The sequence below is a fragment of the Theropithecus gelada genome, chromosome 7b (assembly GCF_003255815.1).
Source record: "Theropithecus gelada isolate Dixy chromosome 7b, Tgel_1.0, whole genome shotgun sequence".
Classification (NCBI taxonomy): Eukaryota; Metazoa; Chordata; class Mammalia; order Primates; family Cercopithecidae; genus Theropithecus; species Theropithecus gelada.
Window position 1 is genome coordinate 18,465,689 of NC_037675.1, and position 15,213 is coordinate 18,480,901.

The following is a 15,213-nucleotide window of genomic DNA, read 5'->3' on the forward strand; positions in this document are numbered from 1 at the left end:
TCTTTCTGAAGCATCAGTTTCTGTTGATTCTCCTGAGATCAAGAGAAAAAACATTAAGGTATTTAGGGATGACAGTCACATAGGTTTCTAACAGTATACCAGACTTCTCTCTGAAATGAGGCTTGGGTTGTCTTCTTTCTGATAAATTCCCAGATTTAACAGAAAGGCTTCCTTCTGCCATGAGGACACATTGATATAAAAGTTTGAGAAGTACTGTCACACTTCTTCACACTAACAGACGTGTGAGGATGTATGACTCTAAACTACACGGCATAGAGTTCCTGCCTACTTAATGTTTACTTTTCTACCTCTGCCTCTGGTTTTGGTCCCTCGCAGCCACTGATTCTTGGCAAAACCCCAGAGTCAGAAGACTGAGTTTCAAAGTTCCACTATCACCTTTTTCTTTCTCTCTTTCTTTCTTCCTTCCTCCCTCCCTCCCTCCCTCCCTCCCTCTCTTTCTTTCTCTCTTTCTTTCTTCCTTCCTCCCTCCCTCCCTCCCTCCCTCTCTCTCTCTCTTTCTCTTTCTTTCTTTCTTTCTTTCTTTCTTTCTTTCTTTCTTTCTTTCTTTCTTTCTTTCTTTCTTTCTTTCTTTCTTTCTTTCTTTCTTTCTTTCCCTTCCTTCCTTCCTTCCTTCCTTCCTTCCTTCCTTCCTTCCTTCCTTCCTTCCTTCCTTCCTTCCCTCCTTCCTTTCTCTTTCTTTCTTTCCTGGCCATGATATCAATCCCTCTTGGTCACTAAGTGATTGTGACAACACCTTGTACAGTTGTTGGTATCATTAAATCAGATGGTGTATAAGAGTATTTTGTAAAAACTGTAAAGGAAGATGTGGCCGTAGGGGCTGATAGTTCTCATGAGTATTATTGCTCTTCTTTCCCACAGTTAAAAAATATTGGCAGAGAAACAGCCCTGGAGTTCCAGCAGGAGCAAAGAGGAACAGGAAACAAATGGCAGTGGCCCTGAGACAGCCACTTCTGGTGGTTGCCACTTACCTGGAGATGTGAGTCTTGGCTGGCCAGGCTCCTGGGAACAGGGGGCCCAAGGAGCAGTAGAGGGTAATTGTTAAGATTGGGGATGGACTGTTAGGTACTGGTTAAGAATTCTGAGTTTGAATCCTGCCTCTCCGACTGCCAGGGATGTGATATAGGGCAAGTTGCTTGAACTCTTTGGGTCTCTCTTTTTACATCTGTATAATAGAGGTGGTATTGTTTGACTTCCATTTGTGAAGTTTAAATGAGATTTGTTATTGTTGTTTTTATGTTAATCCCTAGTACATGGCCTGCTGTAAACACCCAGGACACCCAGGATATGGTCATTGCTGTTTGATTTTCCTCATCCCCAGTCTCAAGGGGAAGCCAGGACAATGAGAACAGTCACTTGCCATCAGGACTCACTGAAAGGGTCCCAGGGTGGGATGGTGGGGAGATAAGAACCATGAGAGAAGTTGGCACAGAGGAGTTTTGGGAGAAAGGGTCCAAGATAGGCAGAAAAGAAAATGTTGCCAGTTGATGGGGAAGAAAGGAAGTCAGAGGGCTTAGACACTGAGGGGGACAGAACATCTCCATATGCACTCTCATCTCTTGTAGTCAGCAACAGGTATCCACGGGGAGGGCCCTACATCATCTGCTACCCTGAAGGATCTGGAGGTAAGAGGCTCTGGGCGGAGGTGCAGTGACCCTGCAGGCCAGCCCTCCTGCCTCCTCCCACAGCGGGGACTGGGTGCCCCTCTGCCAGTTGAGACAGCCCACACACACCCCAATCCTAATGATTGTTCTCTCTACCTCTCTCCCCACTCCTCCTCCACCTCCTTCTTGCTGCATGTGCCTCAGAGGCTGTGCCAAGAGCTAGCAGTAGTCCTGGACTCAAGGTCCATAAAAATCAGTCAACTGAATAACACCATCAAATCTCTGGCAAGAGTCCAGTGGGGTTCCCTGATTCCACGCTGCCAATATTGGGCTCCAGTTTCCCCTTGGGGCCCTGAAGAACGGGACTGGGGTCCCCTGGTGTCAAGGGCAAATAGGGAGTTGGGGCACCCAGGCCTCAACTGGAGGGAACCCAGAGCATGCAGCATGGCTCTTCTTTTGCTGTCCTCTTTGCCGACTCTCTCCAGTCACCCCTGCTCCTTGCTACACATGCCTTGGGGTTGTTGCCCCTTGGGGAAGTGCTAGCCTGATTGGTTGTCGGGGCCCCGTATTTCTGCCGTGACTCAGTCCCTAATTTGCTCTTTGATTCTGGACAAACCACCTCTCCTTTTCGAGCTCATGTTTCCAGAGGAGATACGGAGTATCAGAGTATCTTTCTGTTAGTTCTGAGAGTCAGAGATTTAAAGGCCCCCTATAGTGGAAATCTCAGTGCCAAGGGCTCCTGTCTGTCCTTTTCCATCCTGTACCTTCTGTGAAGAACTGTACCTGGCCCATGTGTGCTCAGAAATGTTTATTGAATGAATGCACTTTTCTAAATCACAACCTGGCAGAAGGGGGGCCTTTCTCAAACTCTATCTCTAGAGGTTTATGTTACTCTCTTCTCAAGAGATTCCAGATTCAGACTTTGAGTTCTGTGGTTGTTGGCAAAAACCAACAAAGACCAAAATCCTCTGTCCTTGAGAGCTTGAGGAGAGTTTACCGGGTCATGTTCCTATTGGGTCTGAGAACTTTGCCTTTAAAATCCATCCCTGGCCCTGCCTACCGCTTCCTGGTCTGGGGAATAGAGTTAAGGGCCACCCTCCATCATCTTAATTTGACTCTCCCCACAGAAAGGACAGAAGAAACAAGCGCAACATCAGCTGGAAGTAGTAACGTGATTTCTTTGTTTGCTCGCGACATGACTGCTGGGTTTGGGGGGCACTCAGATGTAGAGGCCCAAGTCTCATCTCACCCATTCTCAGCCTGGGGAAGAAGGCTAAACCCTCAGATTCCACCCCATCCCTACAGGGTCCCTGATAACCTGGTCCCATGGGTGGGCCTGTCCTGGGGCATTGGTGGCATTCTGGGGGCCTGTCTCTTGCTGTGCCATCTCTGCCTCCCCCGGGTAAGAGCTTTGTCTTCCTCTTCCTATAGGAAAAGAAAGCAAACAATGAGAAACAAAGCCAAAAGGGAGCTAGAGGTGAGGGGAGGCTGTGCAGTTCCCTCCTGTCCCTTCCAACTTGACTGAGTTCTTTTAAAAACCAGACCACAGGCTTGGAAATGCCTTGATCTTTACTGACCAAGTTGTATATTGAGCCAAGCCCAGACCTTTTAAGGGGCACTGTGTGGAATGGCCCGGGCTCCTAAGATCGAAACTTCTCACTCTTCACCATCCAGACCTCGAGCCACAGTAAAGGGTTATTGAGTGGCAGTTAGAGTGGTCCATACGGGACAGGCACTGCTGAATGCACATGTGACATGCGTAAGGTTTTGCAGAGGGAGGGATGTGGAAGAAAGATGACCCCAGGTGGCCAGGAGCAGGTGAGGACCAGTGACAGCCCTTCCTAACTTCTGTGCCCATTCTTGCAGTTGAAGGAGTTGCTTAAACAAGCCCAGCTAGAGAGAGATGAATATGATCAACATATAAAAGGAGAGAGGGCCTGGTGGCAGCAGAGGATGAGGAAAATGTCACAGGAGGTGAGATCTGACCCTTCAGCCCCCTACCTTGATAGGCCACTGGATCTTTCTGGGCATCTGTAAAATGGGAATAGTACAGCCAGAGGTGGACATGGGTCTGGCCTTTGTGGAGGTGGGAGCAGAGAGGGAGATGGCAGCCTGTCCAGCCACCAGCCCCTCTCTCCAGGGCCCTTTGCCCCTGTGCTTTGGGTAGGTTCGCACATTGAAGAAGGAGAAGAAGCATGATACATGTTGGGTAGAGAAGCTGGAGAGGAGCTTGTCCAAACAAAAACCAGATGGGTAAGATGGGGCTGGCATGGCCTGGGAGCAGGCCTGGCATCAGAGGGCCCTGGGGGTGGCTTAGAGTGCCCCAGGGAGGTGGGTGTATCATCCTTTGCGTTGTATCATCCTTTGAGGGCTTTGAGGCAGAGGGAAAGGGGTCTGTGCCAGGAGACAGCAAGTCTTGTCATCTCCATGAGCCTCAGTGTCCCCATCAGCAAAGGGGGCCCATTGTCAGCCACCCACAGTGCTCTCTATCTCAAAGTGGTTCAGAAGATTGGCTACCATCCGGATGCGAGGAATTATTAGCAGTGAGGCCAAGTTTGGAGAGCCTGAGATGAGTTGTGCACCAACAGGAGGGTTTTTTGTTTTTGTTTTTGTTTTTGAGAATTCAGAGGGCCTTATTGCCTGCTTCCTTTCTCAGCTGAACCCCTGCCTCTGGAGCCTCCAGCAGTGCCCTCTGAGATGGAGCTGTAGCATCTGAGGAAGGAGGTTGAGAGAATGGCAGGAGAACTCCAAGCCCAGGTGGACGACAATCAATGCATGAGTGTCCTGATCTGGGGGCAAAAGGAGAGGCTTCAGCAGCAGGAGGAGAGGCTTCGGGAGCAGGACGAGAGGCTTCAGCAGCTGGCCGAGCCATACAGTGGCTTCGAGGAGCTGGTGCGTTGCCCCACCTGGGGAGCCTGCCCTCCTCCCTAGCCCTCCAGGCCTTTGTTTCCCCACCTGTAAAATGGGGCAGTGTAGCCCTCACATGAAATGTTACTTCTAAAGGCACCTTTGAGCCAGAGCGCTGCGCTGGAGGCTGTGGAGAGAGGGGATGATTTTTCTCACCTGCCTCCACTCTTCCCGGTGCCATGGGAGGCAGACACCAAGTTCTTGGTTCTCCAGCTGCAGTGGGTGGCTGCTGATTGCTTCTCTCTGTCCAGAACAACGAGAACAAGAGCACACTGCAGTTGGAGCAGCAGGTAAAGGAGCTGCAGGAGAAGCTGGGTGAGGTGAAGGAAATGGTAACCTCTGCCCCATCCAAGAAGGGCTGGGAAGCGGGCACCAGCCTCTGGAGAGGGGAGGTGCCAGGCCAGAGGCAGCTCCAGCCTTGGAGCAGGTGACCCCAGCACCCTCCAGGGCAGTCCTGTGACTGTTTCTTGCTTTCTGCCCTCTGACTATTAGACATGTGGAGCCCTGGGCTCCTCCCAGGTCTGGACATCATCATCCCAGCTAGAGGCATGGAGCCCCCCAATCACAGGGGAAGAGACAGTGGTATATGAGGCTCCTATTCCAGGCACGGTGGCTTATGCCTGTAATCCCAGCACTTTGGGAGGCTGAGGCAGGAGAATCACTGGATGTGGGTAGTTTGAGATCAGCCTGGCCAACATGGTAAAACCTCATCTCCTATTACAATTACCAAAAAAAAAAAAAATTACAAAAAAAAAAAAAATTAGCCAGGCATGGTGGTACATGCCTGTAATCCCACCTACTCAGGAAGCTGAGGCATGAGAATCGCTTTAGCCCAGGAGGTGGAGGTTGCAGTGAGCTGAGATTGCACCACTGCACTCCAGCCTGGGTCAGAGAGTGACACTCTGTCTCCAAACAAAACAAAAATGCTCCTTAGATTAAAACTGGATTCCAGCCTCAGTTCCACAGGTCACCATTCAAGTACTTTGCATCTCTAAGTCTCTGTTTGTTTAACTTCAAAAGGAAGTTAGTATTTTCCTTACAGAGGTGCTGAGGATTAAATGAGATAATACTTGGAAAACATTAGGCATGTAGCGCACTTAGCAGATGGTGGTTGTCTCCCACTGCTTTTCCACCATTCTGTGGCCTACAGTTTAAATGGTGAGAAGAGGGCATGCGATTTGAGGCTGGGGAAGGAGGCATGGGGTTCTAGGAAAAGGAGGCAGTCATTTAGGCCCAGAGCAAGGGACCAGGGACCTGGGCAGATGACAGAGCCCCACATTTCCCTGGCTACCCTGTTAATGGTCCCAGAATCTGGAAGCTAGCCACCACGTGCCCTCACACCCAGGGTCTTCCTGCAGGTGGAGCTGAAGAGCCAAGAGGCTCAGAGTCTGCAGCAGCAGCCAGACCATCACCTGGGTCACCTGCAGCAGTATGTGGCCACCTATCAGCAGCAGGTGGCCTCCTATCAGCAGCTGACCTTTGAGAAGGAGGCGCTGCACAGGCAGTTACTGCAGCAGACCCAGCTAATGAACCAGCTGCATCAGCAGGAAGCTTGGGGCAAAGTGGTGGCCAACCTGGCCCACAAAAAGTTGCAGGAGACCCAGGGGAGGGAGCTGCTGAGGCCGGGGCCCTAAGGGGGACAACCTGGCAAACTCCGTGCCCTCTCACCCTTTCTTGGCTCCTTACGAGTGCCTGGAAACTTCCAGCCAGCAGAACCAGCCCCTACAGGCCCAGCTGAGCCTCACGGCTCTCCCTGGGGAAGGAATGGGAACCTGCTCAGAGGAAGAGGAGAGAGCCCCAGGAGGAAGGGGGGACTGTTAGCAACACAGGATTAAGGAGTTGGAAGAGACCTTTAGAACAGCTGGTCCTTATGCCGACTGGGTGCCCGCACTAAGTTCGGCATCAATATGGTGACTTCCTGGGAGCGGGGTCCACCAAGTTGCCTAAGGATGGCTGAACTGGCCCAGGTCAGAAATGGAACAGGTCAGAACTCCAGCACTGACCGGTAGTGGGACTGTGCCTGGGCAGTATAGCAAGATCTTTGTCGTTAAAAGTAAAAATAAAAAACAGCAGCTTATTCCTCTCTGGGTAGGGGCTGGCTCAGGGTTACACAGTGATGGTGGAGGTAGAGGTGGGCCCACAGTACCTCCCTTGTTGGGTTGTCTGAGGACCCTTTTGGCCACCCCCCACAGCAGGTGGAGGAGGACATCTGGACAGTGAGGAGGAGGAGGCATCTCGGCCCATGCCGACCGTCCCGGAGGACCTGGAGAGCTGGGAGGCCATGGTGAGCCTGACTCCCCCTGCACCCATTTTGCCACCTTCCTGTGTGGTCCCTCTAAGACCCCTTTATGCTCTTGGTTTCCCTGCCTTCTGATTTTTCCGGACCCTCACCCCTTCTGGGAGCCAGTGGTCAGACACCATTTCACCTGTGACCAACAGGTGCACTCTCTGAGGCCCCAAGGGAAGGGGCTGCACTCCACCTCTCTGCCCGTTTGTTCTGTGTATGCCCCTACAAGAATGCTCACCTCTTGCCCTCAGGTGGCATTTTTCAACCCCTCTGGAGCCAGTGCCCAGGAGGAGCAGGCACAGTTCCGAGAGCAGGTGACAGAGCACAGAGTGTGCTGCCAGCGCCTGGCTCACCTGGTGGCCTCGGCCCAGCAGGAGCCAGAAGCAGTGATCCCAGCGCCAGTGACTGGGGGTGAGTCTCTGAGTGGGGAGACCCACCGGGTCCTGCAGGAGGTCATGGAGAAGCTGGAGGTGAGTGAGTCCTGGCATGATCCAAGAAGGGCAGGGGTGGGACAGATTGCTGCCGAGATGTGACACCATTATTTTGGCTCCAGAGCGGCCTTATGGACCTCCTGGAGAAGGAGGACCTAAGGGAATGGGTGGAGAAACTACAGCTTCGATTCATCCAGAACTGGAAAGACAGATGCCATCAGTGAGCTGGAGGCCAGGGCATGGCAGTGGGAGCTGCAGGGCCAACGGAGGGGCCTCAGTGTCTGAGCCCTGTTCTCCCAAAGGAAAGTTCATCACATTATAATAGAGCCAGGGGGTAGTGCCAAAGATGCAGCACCAGGAGGCCATCAGGCTGGCCCAGGACAAGGAGGAGATGAACGTAGGGTGTGCAACATATCTGATGGGGTGGGGGTGGGTGTGAGGGTGGGCGCTGGTAGCTGCATGACAGCTGAGCACCCCTCCATCCAGGTGAAGCTGCTGGAGCTGCAGGAGATAATGCTGTGGCTTGTGGTGACTACAACGAGGGGCACAGCAAATTTCCGGCCACTGCCCAGAACCCTGCTGATGAACCTAGTCCAGGAACCCAGCCCCCCCAGGAGCTGGGAGCTGCCAACAAGCATGGTGGTGAGTAGAGTCCTCAGGCGGGTGGGCAGGCAGGGGCAGGAGAGGCTCACACTGCGCTCAGATCCCCGCCTCCCTCTCCCCAAAGATCTTTGTGAGGTGAGCCTCACCGACAGCGTGGAGCACCCAGGCTTGGGCATCAACCCCTGTGTGCCATTCTTTTGCCGGGCTTCGCTGCCGAGAAGAAGGAGATTAACATCACCATCATCAAAGAGCTGGTCAAGAAATTTTAAAAAAGGAAACAAAGTTATGGGGTTAATCTCCTACCCAATTCATTTACTTCATTTGAATGTTAGAGCCACTCATGATTATTAGTGTTTCTAATTTACAATTTAAGTTTATTTGTAAAAAGTTAAAGGAGAGTGGGTCTCTGTGGCTTTCACTGATGTTCACTCTGGCATCCTGTAGCATTTTTCTTTTTTAATTTCATAATTGTAGGTCATTAGCATGCGTATCGAGTTTGCCCTTATGTGGTGGGAGGTCAAACACACAAAGACCCACTATTTGCACAAAACTATTGTCGCTGGTTTGGAATAGGCTGCCATGCTTTTTTAATGTTATTGCAGCACGTATATTCATTATGGAATTCAGATAAAATCTGCTTATGTTCTGCTATTGTTTGACCTTATCTTAGTCACAGTGAGCTCTTCATTAGCTCAATATGTGGTTTGCCCCCAAGTGTGCACTGTTTATTACTTTGTAATATGCCACTGTGAGTACTGACATTTAGAGTTGTTTAAAGGCCGAGAACTGGAAACAGCCTTTCCCCCATTTTCTGTGTATTGGTGATGGGAGTAATAACATTTTGGGGGATTTTTAAATCTCACAGAAGAGGAAAGTGGCCTGCTCTGGCAGGTGTGTGCAGGATAGAGTGTGTTTCATTTGTTCTGGTACCAAGAATGAGCACTGTACTGTGGTAGTTCCCTCAGGATTTGTGTGTGCTCTGGGCTCATGAAGATATTGCACCATGAGCTGCAGCAGTTGTGCTCTTTCTCGATGACCTAAAAAGGGATTATTTCTGAGGAATGAAAGGCTCCCATGGTTGACTGTAGATATGGAAAACCTTTCCTAGCTTAGAGCATTTGTATCTATAATACATTTTAAAGTCAGAGTTCATGTTACCTGTTTTAATCCCATGGCCACATGTCCCAGTACACAAAAGAGTGCTGGTTGGCATTCTTCTTAACGTATTTAGTAAAGATCATAAGAAATCCTTTAAGAGTTTAGATGTCCCTGGAACAGGTATACAGACTCTAGTCAAGGATGAATTAGAGTGAAGGAAAGCTGTGTGACACCTGGCATTCCTCTCTGTTCATGGAGCTTCTTTGAGGCTTGAAGATTGATTTACCATCTAGATCTCTCTGGATAATACTTATTCTTCAACCACCTTGGTTACTCTGACATAGGAATTTACTTCTTTTCCTTGAATGGAAAACACTTTAAAAAAATAATAACAAACATTATTATAAACTAATATATGTGAGAGTACTTAGTTGAAACAAAAAGGAGTTACAGTAGACAGTATTATACTATATTTGAAATTCAAGGAGAAGTTTATGCAATTTAAAATGTTTATAAACTACAGTGCAATCTACTGCTTGTGAATGTCAATGTATTATCAGGAAACGTGTCTATACAATCACAGAGCTATATTTCCTCACAAACTTCTTCACAAAGAGTGAAATATGTTTTTGTATCTCTTGGTTTCAGTTAGGGACATATTTTGTGCAATATTTATGTGATTGTGCCTATCCATGATGAATGAATGATTTCATTCATATATTGCCTAAATCATAACTTGATGATGCTTGGGAAAGACTCAATAGTTCAAACTTCATGAAGTTCAAAACACATCACCTTATTAGGATGTAGGGAGATGTGTATGTGTGCTCCCTGGGGTGGGGATTTCTAGTTACTAGACCATCTCCATTTTTAGCGTGATACTCTTATAAATACGACATTAACAGGAGAGCAACAATACGATTTTACACATGGAATAACAGATTTGCCTGCATTCCCTGAAAGAGTGCAAATATTGGGTCCTTGTGACTTCAACTGACTCTTCCAAATTATATGAATGTATCAATGTATTAGATAAACCCAGTTTCAGAATGATAAAGAAAAAATGTTAGACCAAATAATGCGGCTAATTAACAGTGGTAGGATTTCTAGCCTGCGGGTTTAAAATGGACTTAACGTCCTGTTCTTGCCTTTTATTTTCTGAACTTGCCGCTTTTGCATTCTTTGAGTTCAGTTTAAAGACAGTTACTTTAAGTCCATTTTAAACCCTCGGGCCGGAAATTGTACCACTGTTAATTAGCCATGTCTATTTGGTCTAACATTTTTTCTTTATCATTCTGAAACTGGCTTTATCTAATACATTGATAAATTATTTCAAAAGTACTTTTATTGTTGAAATCACTTCACTTTTATCCTGATAAATATCAATGACCAGGAATGATCCTCAGATAGTGTTTAGCATCTGTAACCAATCTGACAATAATGTGTTCATCAGCTGCCTATGGATTAAATCACATACTGGCATATTGAAGCTGAATGTCAGTCAGGAAAATAAGTTTACTATATTAACTGAAATGCCACTGTTTGTGTAGGTATTTGTTGTATATTTAAGAGAAAGCTAAAAAGAATGGAAATCATATGACAATAACTTAAGTCTTTCTTCAAAGTGCGTACAGTCTTTTGCGATACCTCATTCAGTATAAGGCAGCTTTTGATTTGCTTAGAAGGAAGGTTAGAGTTCATCAGAAACATAGAATTTTAAAATGCGAGTTCAACTGAATAAATTTGAGTTTCTGTAGGAAGAATCAAAACACCTATTTAAAGATTGCAATATATAATAATTATTTTTAAAGTATTTGATTAAACTTGATAGGTTTTCCAGAAATGAAAAAAAAAAAACAGTTCTAAAACCATAGTTGATTTTTTAAAAATTTGAAAATATAAATCAGCTCTATCCATAATATAGTTTCTCTAAACCTTTACTTAAAGAGTCATTTAAAAATAATATAACTATTGACAGGGCGGAGCAAGATGGCCGAATAGGAGCAGCTCCAGTCTTCAACTCCCAGCGCCAGCGACACAGAAGACCGGTGATTTCGGCATTTTCAACTGAGGTACTGGGTTCATCTCACTGGGGAGTGCCGGACGATCGGTACTGGTCAGCTGCTGCAGCCCGACCAGCGAGAGCTGAAGCAGGGCGAGGCATTGCCTCACCTGAGAAGCACAAGGGGGAAGGGAATCCCTTTTCCTAGCCAGGGGAACTGAGACACACAACACCTGGAGAATCGGGTAACTCCCACCCCAATACTGCGCTTTGAGCAAACAGGCACACCAGGAGATCATATCCCACACCTGGCCGGGAGGGTCCCACACCCACGGAGCCTCCCTCATTGCTATCACAGCAGTCTGTGATCTACCGGCAAGGCAGCAGCGAGGCTGGGGGAGGGGCGCCCGCCATTGCTGAGGCTTAAGTAGGTAAACAAAGCTGCTGGGAAGCTCGAACTGGGTGGAGCTCACAGCAGCTCAAGGAAACCTGCCTGTCTCTGTAGACTCCACCTCTGGGGGCAGGGCACAGAAAACAATAACAAAGCAGCAGACACCTCTGCAGACGCAAACGACTCTGTCTGACAGCTTTGAAGAGAGCAGTGGATCTCCCAACACGGAGGTTGAGATCTGAGAAGGGACAGACTCCCTGCTCAAGCGGGTCCCTGACCCCTGAGTAGCCTAACTGGGAGACATCCCCCACTAGGGGCAGTCTGACACCCCACACCTCACAGGGTGGAGTACACCCCTGAGAGGAAGCTTCCAAAGCAAGAATCAGACAGGTACACTCGCTGTTCAGAAATATTCTATCTTCTGCAGCCTCTGCTGCTGATACCCAGGCAAACAGGGTCTGGAGTGGACCTCAAGCAATCTCCAACAGACCTACAGCTGAGGGTCCTGACTGTTAGAAGGAAAACTATCAAACAGGAAGGACACCTACACCAAAACCCCATCAGTACATCACCATCATCAAAGACCAGAGGCAGATAAAACCACAAAGATGGGGAAAAAGCAGGGCAGAAAAGCTGGAAATTCAAAAAACAAGAGCGCATCTCCCCCGGCAAAGGAGCGCAGCTCATCGCCAGCAACGGATCAAAGCTGGACGGAGAATGACTTTGACGAGATGAGAGAAGAAGGCTTCAGTCCATCAAATTTCTCAGAGCTAAAGGAGGAATTACGTACCCAGCGCAAAGAAACTAAAAATCTTGAAAAAAAAGTGGAAGAATTGACGGCTAGACTAATTAATGCAGAGAAGGTCATAAACGAAATGAAAGAGATGAAAACCATGACACGAGAAATACGTGACAAATGCACAAGCTTCAGTAACCGACTCGATCAACTGGATGAAAGAGTATCAGCAATTGAGGATCAAATGAATGAAATGAAGCGAGAAGAGAAACCAAAAGAAAAAAGAAGAAAAAGAAATGAACAAAGCCTGCAAGAAGTATGGGATTATGTAAAAAGACCAAATCTACGTCTGATTGGGGTGCCTGAAAGTGAGGGGGAAAATGGAACGAAGTTGGAAAACACTCTTCAGGATATCATCCAGGAGAACTTCCCCAACCTAGTAGGGCAGGCCAACATTCAAATCCAGGAAATACAGAGAACGCCACAAAGATACTCCTCGAGAAGAGCAACTCCAAGACACATAATTGCCAGATTCACCAAAGTTGAAATGAAGGAAAAAATCTTAAGGGCAGCCAGAGAGAAAGGTCGGGTTACCCACAAAGGGAAGCCCATCAGACTCACAGCAGATCTCTCGGCAGAAACTCTCCAAGCCAGAAGAGAGTGGGGGCCAATATTCAACATTCTTAAAGAAAAGAATTTTAAACCCAGAATTTCATATCCAGCCAAACTAAGTTTCATAAGTGAAGGAGAAATAAAATCCTTTACAGATAAGCAAATGCTTAGAGATTTTGTCACCACTAGGCCTGCCTTACAAGAGACCCTGAAGGAAGCACTCAACATGGAAAGGAACAACCGGTACCAGCCATCTCAAAAACATGCCAAAATGTAAAGACCATCGAGGCTAGGAAGAAACTGCATCAACTAATGAGCAAAATAACCAGTTAATATCATAATGGCAGGATCAAGTTCACACATAACAATCTTAACCTTAAATGTAAATGGACTAAATGCTCCAATTAAGAGACACAGACTGGCAAACTGGATAAAGAGTCAAGACCCATCAGTCTGCTGTATTCAGGAGACCCATCTCACACGCAGAGACATACATAGGCTCAAAATAAAGGGATGGAGGAAGATTTACCAAGCAAATGGAGAACAAAAAAAAGCGGGGGTTGCAATACTAGTCTCTGATAAAACAGACTTTAAACCATCAAAGATCAAAAGAGACAAAGAAGGCCATTACATAATGGTAAAGGGATCAATTCAACAGGAAGAGCTAACTATCCTAAATATATATGCACCCAATACAGGAGCACCCAGATTCATAAAGCAAGTCCTTAGAGACTTACAAAGAGACTTAGACTCCCATACAATAATAATGGGAGACTTCAACACTCCATTGTCAACATTAGACAGATCAACGAGACAGAAAGTTAACAAGGATATCCAGGAATTGAACTCATCTCTGCAGCAAGCAGACCTAATAGACATCTATAGAACTCTCCACCCCAAATCAACAGAATATACATTCTTCTCAGCACCACATCGTACTTATTCCAAAATTGACCACGTAATTGGAAGTAAAGCACTCCTCAGCAAATGTACAAGAACAGAAATTATAACAAACTGTCTCTCAGACCACAGTGCAATCAAACTAGAACTCAGGACTAAGAAACTCAATCAAAACCGCTCAACTACATGGAAACTGAACAACCTGCTCCTGAATGACTACTGGGTACATAACGAAATGAAGGCAGAAATAAAGATGTTCTTTGAAACCAATGAGAACAAAGATACAACATACCAGAATCTCTGGGACACATTTAAAGCAGTGTGTAGAGGGAAATTTATAGCACTAAATGCCCACAAGAGAAAGCAGGAAAGATCTAAAATTGACACTCTAACATTGCAATTAAAAGAACTAGAGAAGCAAGAGCAAACACATTCGAAAGCTAGCAGAAGGCTAGAAATAACTAAGATCAGAGCAGAACTGAAGGAGATAGAGACACAAAAAACCCTCCAAAAAATCAATGAATCCAGGAGTTGGTTTTTTGAAAAGATCAACAAAATTGACAGACCACTAGCAAGACTAATAAAGAAGAAAAGAGAGAAGAATCAAATCGACGCAATTAAAAATGAAAAAGGGGATATCACCACCGACCCCACAGAAATACAAACTACCATCAGAGAATACTATAAACACCTCTACGCAAATAAACTGGAAAATCTAGAAGAAATGGATAATTTCCTGGACACTTACACTCTTCCAAGACTAAACCAGGAAGAAGTTGAATCCCTGAATAGACCAATAGCAGGCTCTGAAATTGAGGCAACAATTAATAGCCTACCAACCAAAAAAAGTCCAGGACCAGATGGATTCACAGCTGAATTCTACCAGAGGTATAAGGAGGAGTTGGTACCATTCCTTCTGAAACTATTCCAATCAATAGAAAAAGAGGGAATCCTCCCTAACTCATTTTATGAGGCCAACATCATCCTGATACCAAAGCCTGGCAGAGATACAACAAAAAAAGAGAATTTTAGACCAATATCCCTGATGAACATCGATGCAAAAATCCTCAATAAAATACTGGCAAACCGGATTCAGCAACACATCAAAAAGCTTATCCACCATGATCAAGTGGGCTTCATCCCTGGGATGCAAGGCTGGTTCAACATTCGCAAATCAATAAACATAATCCAGCATATAAACAGAACCAAAGACAAGAACCACATGATTATTTCAATAGATGCAGAAAAGGCTTTTGACAAAATTCAACAGCCCTTCATGCTAAAAACGCTCAATAAATTCGGTATTGATGGAACGTACCTCAAAATAATAAGAGCTATTTATGACAAACCCACAGCCAATATCATACTGAATGGGCAAAAACTGGAAAAATTCCCTTTGAAAACGGGCACAAGACAGGGATGCCCTCTCTCACCACTCCTATTCAACATAGTGTTGGAAGTTCTGGCTAGGGCAATCAGGCAAGAGAAAGAAATCAAGGGTATTCAGTTAGGAAAAGAAGAAGTCAAATTGTCCCTCTTTGCAGATGACATGATTGTATATTTAGAAAACCCCATTGTCTCAGCCCAAAATCTCCTTAAGCTGATAAGCAACTTCAGCAAAGTC

General features: G+C 46.6%; 1 pseudogene across 1 annotated transcript; it reads left to right on the plus strand.

Annotated features, from left to right (window-relative positions):
- Positions 1-248: 248 nt before the first annotated feature.
- LOC112629200 lies at positions 249-10,149 on the plus strand (annotated as a pseudogene). Its single transcript, XR_003120548.1, has 17 exons — positions 249-270; positions 880-997; positions 1,584-1,643; positions 1,827-1,907; positions 2,750-2,788; positions 3,054-3,112; positions 3,316-3,381; positions 3,489-3,596; positions 3,790-3,875; positions 4,279-4,514; positions 4,781-4,849; positions 6,219-6,294; positions 6,725-6,813; positions 7,370-7,467; positions 7,550-7,644; positions 7,734-7,889; positions 7,975-10,149. The product of XR_003120548.1 is annotated as a putative golgin subfamily A member 8F/8G (transcript).
- The last annotated feature ends 5,064 nt before the right edge of the window (positions 10,150-15,213 follow it).